Source organism: Salvelinus fontinalis, chromosome 4 (assembly GCF_029448725.1).
Source record: "Salvelinus fontinalis isolate EN_2023a chromosome 4, ASM2944872v1, whole genome shotgun sequence".
NCBI lineage: Eukaryota > Metazoa > Chordata > Actinopteri > Salmoniformes > Salmonidae > Salvelinus > Salvelinus fontinalis.
In genome coordinates this window covers 76,310,256-76,323,661 of record NC_074668.1, presented here as the reverse complement: position 1 = coordinate 76,323,661, position 13,406 = coordinate 76,310,256, and the positions used below count along the sequence as shown (strand labels likewise).

At 47.9% G+C, this 13,406-nt stretch overlaps 1 long non-coding RNA gene across 1 annotated transcript; it reads right to left on the bottom strand.

Moving 5' to 3' along the window:
- Positions 1-3: 3 nt before the first annotated feature.
- LOC129854429 (uncharacterized) lies at positions 4-11,724 on the bottom strand. The gene is made up of 3 exons (XR_008759302.1): positions 9,374-11,724; positions 2,833-2,921; positions 4-104 (listed from the first exon to the last, which is right to left on the bottom strand). It is a non-coding gene; the product is annotated as an uncharacterized LOC129854429 (long non-coding RNA).
- Between the last annotated feature and the right edge of the window lie 1,682 nt (positions 11,725-13,406).

Below are 13,406 nucleotides of genomic sequence, written 5' to 3'. Positions count from 1 at the left end.
CATTTCTCATGTGTCCTTTACAGCAGGGTTGTCCAAACTCAGTCCTGGGGTCCTGTAAGGGGTGCGTACTGGCGGCAGAGAAGTCAGGCGCAGGAAAGCAAAAACTGTGTTTCAACGGCGCAGTTTAATAATAAAAATCACCGTAAACAGAACAATCAATACAATGGGTACAAAACCCGTCGCACACCAGAAAATAACATGTACAAGCACTTACAATAAACAATTCCGGACAAGGACATGGGGGAACAGAGGGTTAAATACACAACATGTAATGATGAAATTGAAACCAGGTGTGTGGGAAGACAAGACAAAACAAATGGAAAATTAAAAATGGATCAATGATGGCTAGAAGACGGGCGGCGCCGACCGCCGAACGCCGCCCGAACAAGGAGAGGAACCAACTTTGGCGGAAGTTGTGACAGAGTGCACATGTTTGTTTTTGTCCTAGCACTACACAGCTGATTCAAATAATCAACTCATCATCAAGCTTTGATTATTTGAATGAGCTGTGAAATGCTAGGTCAAAAAACAAAACGTGCACCCAGGCTGAGTTTAGGAAACCCTGCTTTACAGCACTGGGACAAGGCAAGTGTAACGTTCGTCGTTAAGGGTAGACCAAGGCGCAGCGTGATTTAGGTTCATCATACTTTATTTAAATGTGAACCAGCAAAAAAACAATAAACAACACCACGAACGAAAAGCTTCGTCGTGCAAAATACATGCAACCAAACAAAGACAAGATCCCACAATTGAAGGTGGGAAAAAGGCCTGCCTAAGTATGATCCCCAATCAGAAACAACGATAGACAACTGCCTCTGATTGGGAACCATACTAGGCCAACAAAGAAAAAGAAAACATAGATATACAAAAACTAGAGTGCCCACCCTAGTCACACCCTGACCTAACCAAAATATAGAGAATAAACAGGGATCTCTAAGGTCAGGGCGTGACAGCAAGGACTTGTAAAAGAACAGGGGCATCAACTCCAGTTGTTTAATGAAATTCAAACTGCAAAAACTCTCATGTTGATTTTCTGCTTCTAATAATGTCCAGAGGGTTGATCCTGCTGCCAGTGGAACTGATTTCTTTAGTACGATTTACCGATTTTGTCACATCTGCAACGCCCTCTACTACTCATCCTGTGTCTCCTTGAGCCGCCGCCACTCTCCTAGTACTCTCCCTCTCTCTCTCTCTCTCTCTCTCTCTCTGTGTGTTACTTCATCCCAGTCTCCTCATCTGAGTCTGCTCTTGGGTTGCCCGGTTCCACTCCGCATAACAGATTTACAGACTTTTCCTCCCTCGTCCTGCTGTTTTTCAGCCCCATGACTCCCAGCTGTGTCTCCAGGCTCCTAACAGTAATTTATTGACACGTCTCCTCTGCATGTGTATGGAGCTTGATAGGGGTCCTAAGTTAATTTCCATGCAGCCAAAAACCTGTTCATGTGATGAAATGCATGTTGTTCTTGGCATACTAGAAGAGGAATGACACTAAGTCACTCTGCTGTTGGTCCCTGTTACGGTTTTGGGTACACTGTGATCTGGATGTGGTTATCATCCAGAAATGTCCATGCTATCATAAAAGAGAGAGGGTCTAATGGTTCACTTAGATGACCCACACCATACCACCCTTTTGGTACGACTGGGGCTCCACCAGCTCTCTCTCTCTCTGTGTTTGTGTGCGCGTGCTTGTGCGCCATGTTCCTCCATGTTCCTCTGATTTATTAGATGTTGGAGGCTTTCAACTTTTGAGGAGGCTGGAGAGGACAGTTCCCCTGCTCCCACAGGTGCAGCCAGCAGCCGGCCCAGAGACAGAATAGAACAGAGCCAAGCCTCCCAGCAGGCGGTGGAAGAGCTTTGACACGATTAAGACCTCATCTGGAACCCAAGAACCCTGCCTAGCCATCTGCTGATGTGGATCATGATCGATCCTCCACTCAGGCCCAGGCAGCAGGATGTAGAGAATATACATACTGTAACAGACTGGAAGTGGTTAAGAGCAGGGAGTGGACTACACATCAAATTGAATGAGGTGATTAAAACAAGCGACTCAGAGAAGAGAAGGGAGACTTGAGAGGGAGACTGGGAGAGGGACCGGTGCTGAACCTACAGTACAGTAGCACCGTGGCCTGGCTGACTGCCTGGCCGGTTGGCTGGCTGGTGCTGAGGTCTCACTTTGTGTGTGTGCAGTGACCAGTTGGGTTTAATCGAGCAGTGAGACGGCTATGTCTGGAATGCCTCTCGACACGGCCGTGACCCTCAGGGACGACCAGGAGATTAATGTTCTCTACTTCTCCTCTGGTTCCTACCTCAGACTGGGAGAGAGAGAGAGCCTCAGAATTGGAGATGGACCAGCCACTGACTTTACACACTTACAGTAACTCACTGGTTACTATAGAGAAGGGCGGTGGAGCACTAAACCAGGAGTTTGGGGATGGAGTATACTACGTTCTTATGTCCACACTAGCAAACCACTTAGAATGTATTGGGCATTCCTTTTAAGTAGTGTGGTCGTGTGGATATTGGGATGTGCAGTATGATGGGACACATTGCTCAGACACTGTAGGCTATGACAGAAAACAATAGCAAGCAATTGAAACCAGATTTGAAAAATTCTCTCCCCAGAGTTTAAAGAGCGAAGCGAGAGCAGAACATAGGCACCCCCCCACTTAAAACTACTTCTGGCCTATTCTAATTGATGTTCCACTGAAGAAGAGAACCAAATGGAAAAATACAGACAAATGTCCCTGGTGGAGCTTAAGTTTTGAATTAAGTACCTCTGAAAAGATAATGTGAACCTCTTGCCAATTAACCAGTGTGATGTGCTGTACCTACCGCAGCTGAGCTGGGACAAACATTCCCGTTCCCATAGTCACAGGGATGCTGGTGGTGGCGGAGCAGGACTTGAAGTAGTGGAACACTCACTATGACAGAGAAAGAGAGAATTCACATCATGTCATTTGCATTAAAGGAAATAGTTTAGCATCCTAACTCAGTTTGGAGGTAACATAGTCCCAGAGGGAATGGAAGTGTGTGTTAGTGTGTGTGTGGTGCAATTTCTCCTGAGACAAGCAGTTTAGCGGCTGGCCTGAAGCCAAGTCCTGCTCCGTTTTAATTCAATGGAGAGGAGTAGGGAGCGTCCTTCGCCCCAGGATCATAGCCTAATCAGATGTACCATACAATCTCTGCCCCCCCACCCCTCTTTCTCTCTGGCTGCAACAGGAAGGACATATACAGACAATCAACCACTCTAGCTCTGTGATTTTTTTATTTTTATTTTATTTCACCTTTATTTAACCAGGTAGGCTAGTTGAGAACAAGTTCTCATTTGCAACTGCGACCTGGCCAAGATAAAGCATAGCAGTGTGAACAGACAACAACACAGAGTTACACATGGAGTAAACAATAAACAAGTCAATAACATGGTAGGAAAAAGAGAATCTATATACAATGTGTGCAAAAGGCATGAGGTAGGCAATAAATCGAATAATTACAATTTAGCAGATTAACACTGGAGTGATAAATCATCAGATGATCATGTGCAAGAAGAGATACTGGTGTGCAAAAGAGCAGAAAAGTAAATAAATAAAAGCAGTATGGGGGTGAGGTAGGTAAATTGGGTCGGTAGTTTACAGATGGACTATGTACAGCTGCAGCGATCGGTTAGCTGCAGATTTTTAAAGTTGTTGAGGGAGATAAAAGTCTCCAACTTCAGAGATTTTTGCAATTCGTTCCAGTCGCAGGCAGCAGAGAACTGGAAGGAAAGGCGTCCAAATGAGGTTTTGGCTTTAGGGATGATCAGTGAGATACACCTGCTGGAGCGCGTGCTACGGGTGGGTGTAGCCATCGTGACCAGTGAACTGAGATAAGGCGGCACTTTACCTACCATAGCCTTGTAGATGACCTGGAGCCAGTGGGTCTGACGACGAACATGTAGCGAGGGCCAGCCGACTAGGGCATACAGGTCGCAGTGGTGGGTCGTATAAGGTGCTTTAGTAACAAAACGGATGGCACTGTGATAAACTGCATCCAGTTTGCCGAGTAGAGTATTGGAAGCTATTTTGTAGATGACATCGCCGAAGTCAAGGATCGGTAGGATAGTCAGTTTTACTAGGGTAAGTTTGGCGGCGTGAGTGAAGGAGGCTTTGTTCCGGAATAGAAAGCCGACTCTAGATTTGATTTTGGATTGGAGATGTTTGATATGAGTCTGGAAGGAGAGTTTGCAGTCTAGCCAGACACCTAGGTACTTATAGATGTCCACATATTCTAGGTCGGAACCGTCCAGGGTGGTGATGCTAGTCGGGCGTGCGGGTGCAGGCAGCGAACGGTTGAAAAGCATGCATTTGGTTTTACTAGCATTTAAGAGCAGTTGGAGGCCACGGAAGGAGTGTTGTATGGCATTGAAGCTCGTTTGGAGGTTAGATAGCACAGTGTCCAGGGAAGGGCCGGAAGTATACAGAATGGTGTCGTCTGCGTAGAGGTGGATCAGGGAATCGCCCGCAGCAAGAGCAACATCATTGATGTATACAGAGAAAAGAGTCGGCCCGAGAATTGAACCCTGTGGTACCCCCATAGAGACTGCCAGAGGACCGGACAACATGCCCTCCGATTTGACACACTGAACTCTGTCTGCAAAGTAGTTGGTGAACCAGGCAAGGCAGTCATTAGAAAAACCGAGGCTATTGAGTCTGCCGATAAGAATATGGTGATTGACAGAGTCGAAAGCCTTGGCCAGGTCGATGAAGACGGCTGCACAGTAATGTCTTTTATCGATGGCGGTTATGATATCGTTTAGTACCTTGAGCGTGGCTGAGGTGCACCCGTGACCGGCTCGGAAACCGGATTGCACAGCGGAGAAGGTATGGTGGGATTCGAGATGGTCAGTGATCTGTTTGTTGACTTGGCTTTCGAAGACCTTAGCTAGGCAGGGCAGGATGGATATAGGTCTGTAACAGTTTGGGTCCAGGGTGTCTCCCCCTTTGAAGAGGGGGATGACAGCGGCAGCTTTCCAATCCTTGGGGATCTCAGATGATACGAAGGAGAGGTTGAACAGGCTGGTAATAGGGGGTGCGGGGCTGTTGGGGGGCGGGGGTAATAGGGGGGCGGGGCTGTTGGCCAAGGTTGGAGTCGCCAGGTGGAAGGCATGGCCAGCCATTGAGAAATGTTTGTTGAAGTTTTCGATTATCACGGACTTATCAGTGGTGACCGTGTTATCTAGCCTCAGTGCAGTGGGCAGCTGGGAGGAGGTGCTCTTGTTTTCCATGGACTTTACAGTATCCCAGAACTTTTTGGAGTTAGAGCTACAGGATGCAAATTTCTGCTTGAAAAAGTTGGCCTTTGCTTTCCTGACTGACTGCGTGTATTGGTTCCTGACTTCCCTGAACAGTTGCATATCACGGGGGCTCTTCGATGCTATTGCAGTTCGCCACAGGATGTTTTTGTGCTGGTCGAGGGCAGTCAGGTCTGGAGTGAACCAAGGGCTATATCTGTTCTTGGTTCTGCATTTTTTGAACGGAGCATGCTTGTCTAATATGGTGAGGAAGTAACTTTTAAAGAATGACCAGGCATCCTCAACTGACGGGATGAGGTCAATATCCTTCCAGGGTACCCGGGCCAGGTCGATTAGAAAGGCCTGCTCGCAGAAGTGTTTCAGGGAGCGTTTGACAGTGATGAGGGGTGGTCGTTTGACCGTGGACCCGTGGCGGATACAGGCAATGAGGCAGTGATCGCTGAGATCTTGATTGAAGACAGCAGAGGTGTATTTGGAGGGCAAGTTGGTCAGGATAATGTCTATTAGGGTGCCCATGTTTACGGATTTAGGGTTGTACCTGGTGGGTTCCTTGATGATTTGTGTGAGATTGAGGGCATCAAGCTTAGATTGTAGGACTGCCGGGGTGTTAAGCATATCCCAGTTTAGGTCACCTAACAGAACAAACTCTGAAGCTAGATGGGGAGCGATCAATTCACAGATGGTGTCCAGGGCACAGCTGGGAGCTGAGGGGGCCGGTAGCAGGCGGCAACAGTGAGAGACTTATTTCTGGAGAGATTAATTTTTAAAATTAGAAGTTCGAACTGTTTGGGCATAGACTTGGAAAGTATGACAGAACTTTGCAGGCTATCTCTGCAGTAGATTGCAACTCCTCCCCCTTTGGCAGTTCTATCTTGACGGAAAGTGTTATAGTTGGGTATGGAAATCTCAGAGTTTTTGGTGGCCTTCCTAAGCCAGGATTCAGACACGGCAAGGACATCAGGGTTGGCAGAGTGTGCTAAAGCGGTGAGTAAGGCAAACTTAGGGAGGAGGCTTCTGATGTTGACATGCATGAGGCCAAGGCTTTTTCGATCACAGAAGTCAACAAATGAGGGTGACTGGGGACATGCAGGGCCTGGGTTTACCTCCACATCACCCGAGGAACAGAGGAGTAGTAGGATGAGGGTGCGGCTAAAGGCTATCAAAACTGGTCGCCTAGAGCGTTGGGGACAAGGAATAAAAGGAGCAGATTTATGGGCGTGGTAGAATAGATTCTGGGCATAATGTGCAGACCAGGGTATGGTGGGGCACGGGTACAGCGGAGGCAAGCCCAGGCACTGGGTGATGATAAGAGAGGTTGTATCTCTGGACATGCTGGTCTCAATGGGTGAGGTCACCGCATGTGTGGGGGGTGGGACAAAGGAGGTATCAGAGGTACGGAGAGTGGAACTACGGGGTCCATTGCAAACCAAAACAATGATAACTAGCCTGAACAACAGTATGCAAGGCATATTGATATTTGAGAGAGACATACAATAAGGCATAAAGTGATTGCAGGTCATGATTGGGAGAGCTAGCTAAAACAGCAGGTGAGATAACAGCAGCTAGTCAGCTAACACAGCAACAGAAGGTAAAAATGGCGACGACTGGGCAGAGAGGGTCGGATTAACTACACACAGATCCTGAGTTAAGGCACAGAGCCGACAGATAAAACACAAATAAACAGAATGGAGTACCGTGAATTAATGGACAGTCAAGCAGGCATCAGCTATGTAGCCAAGTGATCATAGTGTCCAGGGGGCAGCCGTAGATGGAGTAGTGAGGCCTCCACTAAGCTAGCCCGCGGCGTTTAAAGTTAGTAGCCCGGGGGGTGGTCTGCTCAGACGGAGGGGGTCTGCTCAGACGGAGGCCGGTTGAGGGCACAGCGGATGGGGTATTTGTCTGCAGACCAGACGTGGTCGTGTCGACAGAGAATCCAAGCCGGATGGCGGTGGCGAAAGAGAGGTTGTGAGTTGTAGAATTGTGTTTGCTAACTGGTGCTAGCTTCGTGATTCAGACAGCTAGTCATGGGTAGCAAGCTAGCAGAAGATGGAGGTCTGTTTTTAGCCACGCCGTGCAATTCCGTCGGTAGATTAGTGGGGTTCCGTGTGGTAGAGGGGACCAATCCAATTGTCAAAATAGTTATAGTGGCCTAAGAAGATTGTTCGATAGACCTGTTCAGATAGCAGCCGATATGCTCAAGACAGCTAACGATTAGCGGGCCGCAGTTAGTATATGGACGTTCAGGTTACGTCGCGATGGAGGGGCCGGTTGAAATACTCCCTCGGGCAGATAACGTCGGTATCCCAGTCGTGAAGGCCCGGTGGGGCTCCGCATCGGCAGTAAAACGGGTCCGGATAGGTGATTGTAGCCCAGGAGTGGCTGATGGAACTCTTCAGCTGGCTAGCTCCGGGATAATTGGTGTTTGCTCCGGAATTGATGTTAGCCGATAGTCACTCGGATAGCAGCTAGTTAGCTGCAAGATCCAGGTGTAAATGTCCAGAGCTTGAGGTAAAAATCCGGGGATATGGAGAGAAAATAGGTCTGGTATGCTCTGGTCTGAGTCGCGTTGTACAAAACTGGCAATAGTTTTCCGAGCTAAAGGATAGCTGATGAGCGCTAGCTGTGGTTAGCTGAACTACTAACGTTAGCTTGTGAGCTGGCTAACTTCTGGTTAGCTTCTGTTGTAGATTTCGGATACGAGGTGAATAATACTTTTGAGGAAGAAAAAAAAACAGATCCGCACCACATTTGGTGAGGTGGGTTGCAGGAGAGTGTTTTGAAGTTGAGTTTTTAAGAAGAAAAGAATATATATATAAAAAGATATGCGAAGAAAAATATATAAAATATATATACACGGGACAAGACGAGGACAAAGGACATCTGACTGCTACGCCATCTTGGATGGGGGGTCAATGTTGACATTATCAAATGACCTTAATGAAACAAGCCCTGCAGCTACTTTTCTCTCTGCGATACTAGCTCAGCCTATCAGATATACCCTCTGTGCTCCTAATGCTGTTGAACCAGAGAAATCTGTGGTCAATAAAGTTCATTTCTTTATGTAGCTAATAAGGGCCCCAGTGGCCTACAGGTCATGTGTTGAAGGTCTGAAAGGGGCATGGAGGCCTTGACTTAGTTATGTGCTCAGTGATATAAATGAATACCAAACAAATTGGACCGCAGGCAACAAATAAACCCTACAGTCTTTAACAGCAGATTTATTATATAGGAAGAATAGGCAATCTTGAAATGGGTGCGAAGCGAATGTTTTAAACTGTAAATGTACTGTTAAGCAGAAGCAGATGGTGACATTGGAGGGGGGGGGGGGGGGACTCAGAGAGGAGGCCTAAAATCACCCTGTGTAAATGTTTGGTTTTACTATTTCATTCTTGTAAAATACCCATTTGGAATTTTTATTTATTTATTTATTTATTTTATTTTATCCCATTTTCTCCCCAATTTTCGTGGTATCCAATCGCTAGTAATTACTACCTTGTCTCATCGCTACAACTCCCGTACGGGCTCGGGAGAGACGAAGGTCGAAAGCCATGCGTCCTCCGAAGCACAACCCAACCAGCCGTACTGCTTCTTAACACAGCGCGCCTCCAACCCGGAAGCCAGCCGCACCAATGTGTCGGAGGAAACACCGTGTACCTGGCCCCCTTGGTTGGCGCGCACTGCGCCCGGCCCGCCACAGGAGTCGCTGGAGCGCGATGAGACAAGGATATCCCTACCGGCCAAACCCTCCCTACCCCGGACGACGCTATGCCAATTGTGCGTCGCCCCACGGACCTCCCGGTCGCGGCCGGCTGCTCCCATTTGGAATTTGAGTAGGTCTTGATTGTGGAAGCAGTGGCAGTGTATAAGAAGCTATATCGCAATGGTGGTTGTCGTTAGTTCAAAACTATCTGGCTAATATTCCTGCAATTTAAGCATTATACCACGTTAGCATGGGACCAAATGACTTGGGATTCCACAATATGGTTTTCTCAATGACTGTGGGTTCTGTGTGTGTGGCTTAGTTGTAGGGGATGCTGAAGCATTAAAGTCTCAACAGTGAGAATTATTGATGTAGAAGGACATTACCTAAGACATGACAGGTTCGTCTTTCTCCACCCCAGTGTATGACTGATCACAGTCCCGCTTTGAAAGATCCAGATTAAGAACAAATACCCTCTGGTCTGAAATGAGATGTTTGAGAAAATCAGGAACGAAGATCAGGGAGGAGACAAACAAAGGATCTGGCATGGCTCTGTCAAACAGAGACGCCATTCACACATGTGGAGTTGGAGTTAGGAGAATGTACTGCAGCTTGGGCTCACATAAACAACCTGGTCAATGTTGTTTCCCTTATGGCAGCCGGCTGTGTGGTGTTCTGCTCTCCTCCAGGCAGCTCCACAGCGTCAAGGCTCACAATCTTTCTTCCCCTCCCCTCCCCTCCTATGGTCATTGCTCTCTCTTCCTGTGCATCACATTCTGGGCTGGATCACTGCCCCCTAACGACATCACTGTCACATAATCATATGACTCTCATTATATGTTTACTCTCTGTGTTTGGTCTCATTTATTTATTTTGTCTTGCATGGTAACAAAGCTGAGGTGACGCACTCTGAGAGGTAAGGAGGAAGAGAGGCTTTTCTCAGAAGAGAGGCTTTGGAGTGCAAGCAAAAGGAGTCAGTACCAGAGACACACAGAACTGAGAATCTATAATGGTCGTTATGGGATACAGTCATCGCTGTACGTGGCAACTATGGTCTTGGTTCAGCAAGGGAAACAGTACTTGTACACTCAGCTAAACAGCTAGCGATACTACATCTGGTACATGTGTGGGACACAGCAACATGCTGGGAGAGGAGAACCACAGACCCATAGCATAACCACAGAACCTGGTCTGGCTCTTATCACCCAGAACGCAGGTTGATTACACTGATAAAGTGTGATGAGAGCCATCAGATGCATCATGCCCATAGTGAGCACATGTGCACATGCCCCCTCGGGGGTGGGGGGTGATAAGTGAAGCCGCCATTAACAATGTCTACACTGTATTTCGGATCAATTTTATGTTATTTTAATGGACAAAAAAATTGCTTTTCTTTCTAAAACAAGGACATTTCTAAGTGACCCCAAACTTTTGAGCGGTAGTGTACGTCTTCTTAGCCTTGGTCTCCGGACCTGACAGTGAATACAGCCTTCCCCGGGGTGGTGTAGTGCCCGGGAGAAGGTCGATCCCGCAGTCATAGGGTCGATGTGAGGGAAGCGAAGTGGCCCGGGCCTTGCTGAAAACCTCCCAGAGGTCCTGGTACTCCGCGGGAACGGCGGAGAGGTCAGAGGCTTCTTCCGAGCCCACAGGAAGACATACCGGGGCAGGCTGCGCCGACTTCAGGCAATGGGTGTAGCAGAACGGGCTCCAACCCATGATAGCACCAGCAGTCCAGTTGATAAGGGGATTGTGTTGCTGGACCAAAGAAAACCCCCAAAAAACATGAACCTGAGGAGACTTGATGAGCATGAACTACATTGACTCTGTGGTTCCCTGACACTCGCAGGTTGATAGGAGTAGTATTGTGGGTGACTCTGCCTATAGAACGCCTATCCAGCGCACTAACGTCCATGGGAATGGTGAGGGGCTGAGTGGGGATGCCCAACTCTGACACCAGGGAAGCGTCCATGAAACTCTCATCGGCCCCAGAGTCAATGAGAACCCGGAGAGATTTCGACTGGTTGCCCAACAGCGGGATGGCATGGAGAGGGGCGTGAGTAAGGGGAATAGAAAAATTCTCCATATGGCCCACCAGAGTACTCGTACCTACTGATGAGCCTGGTCTTTTAATGGACAGGTAGACACGTAATGACCGGTAGTCCCGCAATACAGACAACTCTTGGTGTTAAATCTGCGTAAATGTTCGGCTGGAGACAGCCTAGCTCTGCCGAGTTGCATCGGCTCCGGAAGAGGCGAGTCGGCAGCCCGCAGAGACTCTCGGGGGAATTAGAGTAACCTCGGATTCTCTCGGGAACGTAGACGCCGGGGACTTCCTGGATTCCTCGGAGGCAAGGTGGGAGCCTTGGGTGATCGAGTGGGACCGGAATCAGACCTCTTCTCCCTCCTACGTTCCTGTAGCCGCCAATCAATCCGGATGGTCAAGGCGATGAGCAAGTCAAGATCCGTAGGCAGCTCCCGGGCTGCAAGCTCGTATTTAACCTAAACCGATAATCCATGAAGGAACATGTCGAACTGGGATTCCGGGTTCCAGGCACTCTCGGCAGCCAATGTGCGGAAATCAACCGCATAGTCCTCCACACTGCGGGAGCCTTGACAAAGCTGGAGTAACTTCCAAAGATAGAGAGACTACTGGAAACTGGAGATTGAGAGACTAAGGAACTTCTTGTGGTGGAGGAGGAGAGAGAGAAGGGAAAGAGGGAAGGGGGGATGAGGAGGAGGAGTGAGATGGGAGGAGAAGGAGGAGGACAATGGGTGGCAGATGAGAGAGACTAAGTTCTTGGGGAGGAGGAGAGGAAAGAAGAAGAGGAGTAAAAGGGAAGTAGAAGAGAGGGAGGAGGAGTGGCACTGGGCCATTTGTCAGAGCTAGTAAACAGGAAGTGGTGGATGGAATGCTCAGTGTTGAGGGTTGTGGCTTAAGAGTTGGCAGACACCCGTATTGACAGTGTTACTCAGGACAATCCAGGACACCAAGAAACAACCTTCCAGGATTTGAAGTCATTCCTGTTAAAATTCCTCCTTTAACAGTTCTCAAAAGCCTCATTCTCAACTCATATAATTCTCCTTCTCAAAGACAAAACACATATTTAATTTGACAGAGAGTAGCGCCTAACTGAACGTGGCTTTGGATAATAGCGTCTGCTAAATGTTTAAAATGTAAATGCAGTATGAGTCAAACTGGTTCTTTTCATACCTCAACCAACCTTCTACTGGTAGACTGTAGATGAGGTGTGGAGCCTGGTGTTTTCAAGTCTCAGAGTCTCAAGTCTGTCAGTGAGGATGGAAGTCACTTCACATACCTACAATACAGCAGACTTTTCCACGATGAAATAAGACAGTTGAATGGAAAAATATATATTCAGCACAGAAAAAAGTCTGGAAAGCCCAATTACTGGAGTAACAACAAGAGAGATAGCTACAATAGAATCACATTTGTCTCATGTGTTTTTGTTTAAGCCTGCCCAGCTCTTTGTTTACATGGAGAGGCAATCTGAACTGGGTTGGTCTGGAACAATTCTGTCTGGGAGTCTTTAATCGATTGTGTTGCTTCAGTTATGCTTACTTGTATTTCTGTTGTTCAAAGGGCTTAGTTATATTAAGATGTTTAATCCTTGAGTCTTTCCTGAAGAGAAGAATACTCCTAAAGGGAGAAATCATGTTTTATGAAAATGATTTACTGTGTGTATTATGCTGCAGCATGGCTGTCATGACAGTGTGATGGGGTTGTTGTGATGTTTACATGTTTGCTTGGCGTGTTTCTCCATCCTGACAGACAGGCCTGTGGTTCCACACTCCAAGCAGCCAGGTCTCCTGTCTCCTACCATCGACATGGCTTTGATCTGCAGCCGCCCAGGCCGAGACCTCTGACCAGACCGCTCTGTGAAGGCAGCTCACTGCGCAACCCGAGCAGGGTGGACGAGAGTGCGGGTCCGGGCATGAGGGGGTGCGCCCGTGCTGTAGCATTTATTAATCATCATAATTGTTTGTCCAAGCTCTCATAAAGGAAAAGGGCTGGTAGAAGTCTGCACAGGTCTCCTCATACTCCAACTTAGTCACGACTGACTGTTGTTCTACAAAGTCTAGAAGACCTAGACCTACAGTAGTGAGCTCCAGATGTGAGGAGAACATGCTCTCCCTCTCTCACACACACACACACAGGACTTAGCAAATCAAAAGCAGGATTTGGCACCAAAAAAACTGGAAATCAGATTGCATTTGTTTCGACATGACACAAAGTAGGACGTTATTGTAATGAAAACCACAGGTTTATGAATGGGGGGGGGGGGGGGGGGGGGGGTGGTGTCACTATCGGTCTCACATGGTTGGGGTGGTTTGGTCAGGCTGGCTCAGAGAGAGAGAGCTGGACCTCAGCCTGCCAGGACAGATTCAGACAGACAAACA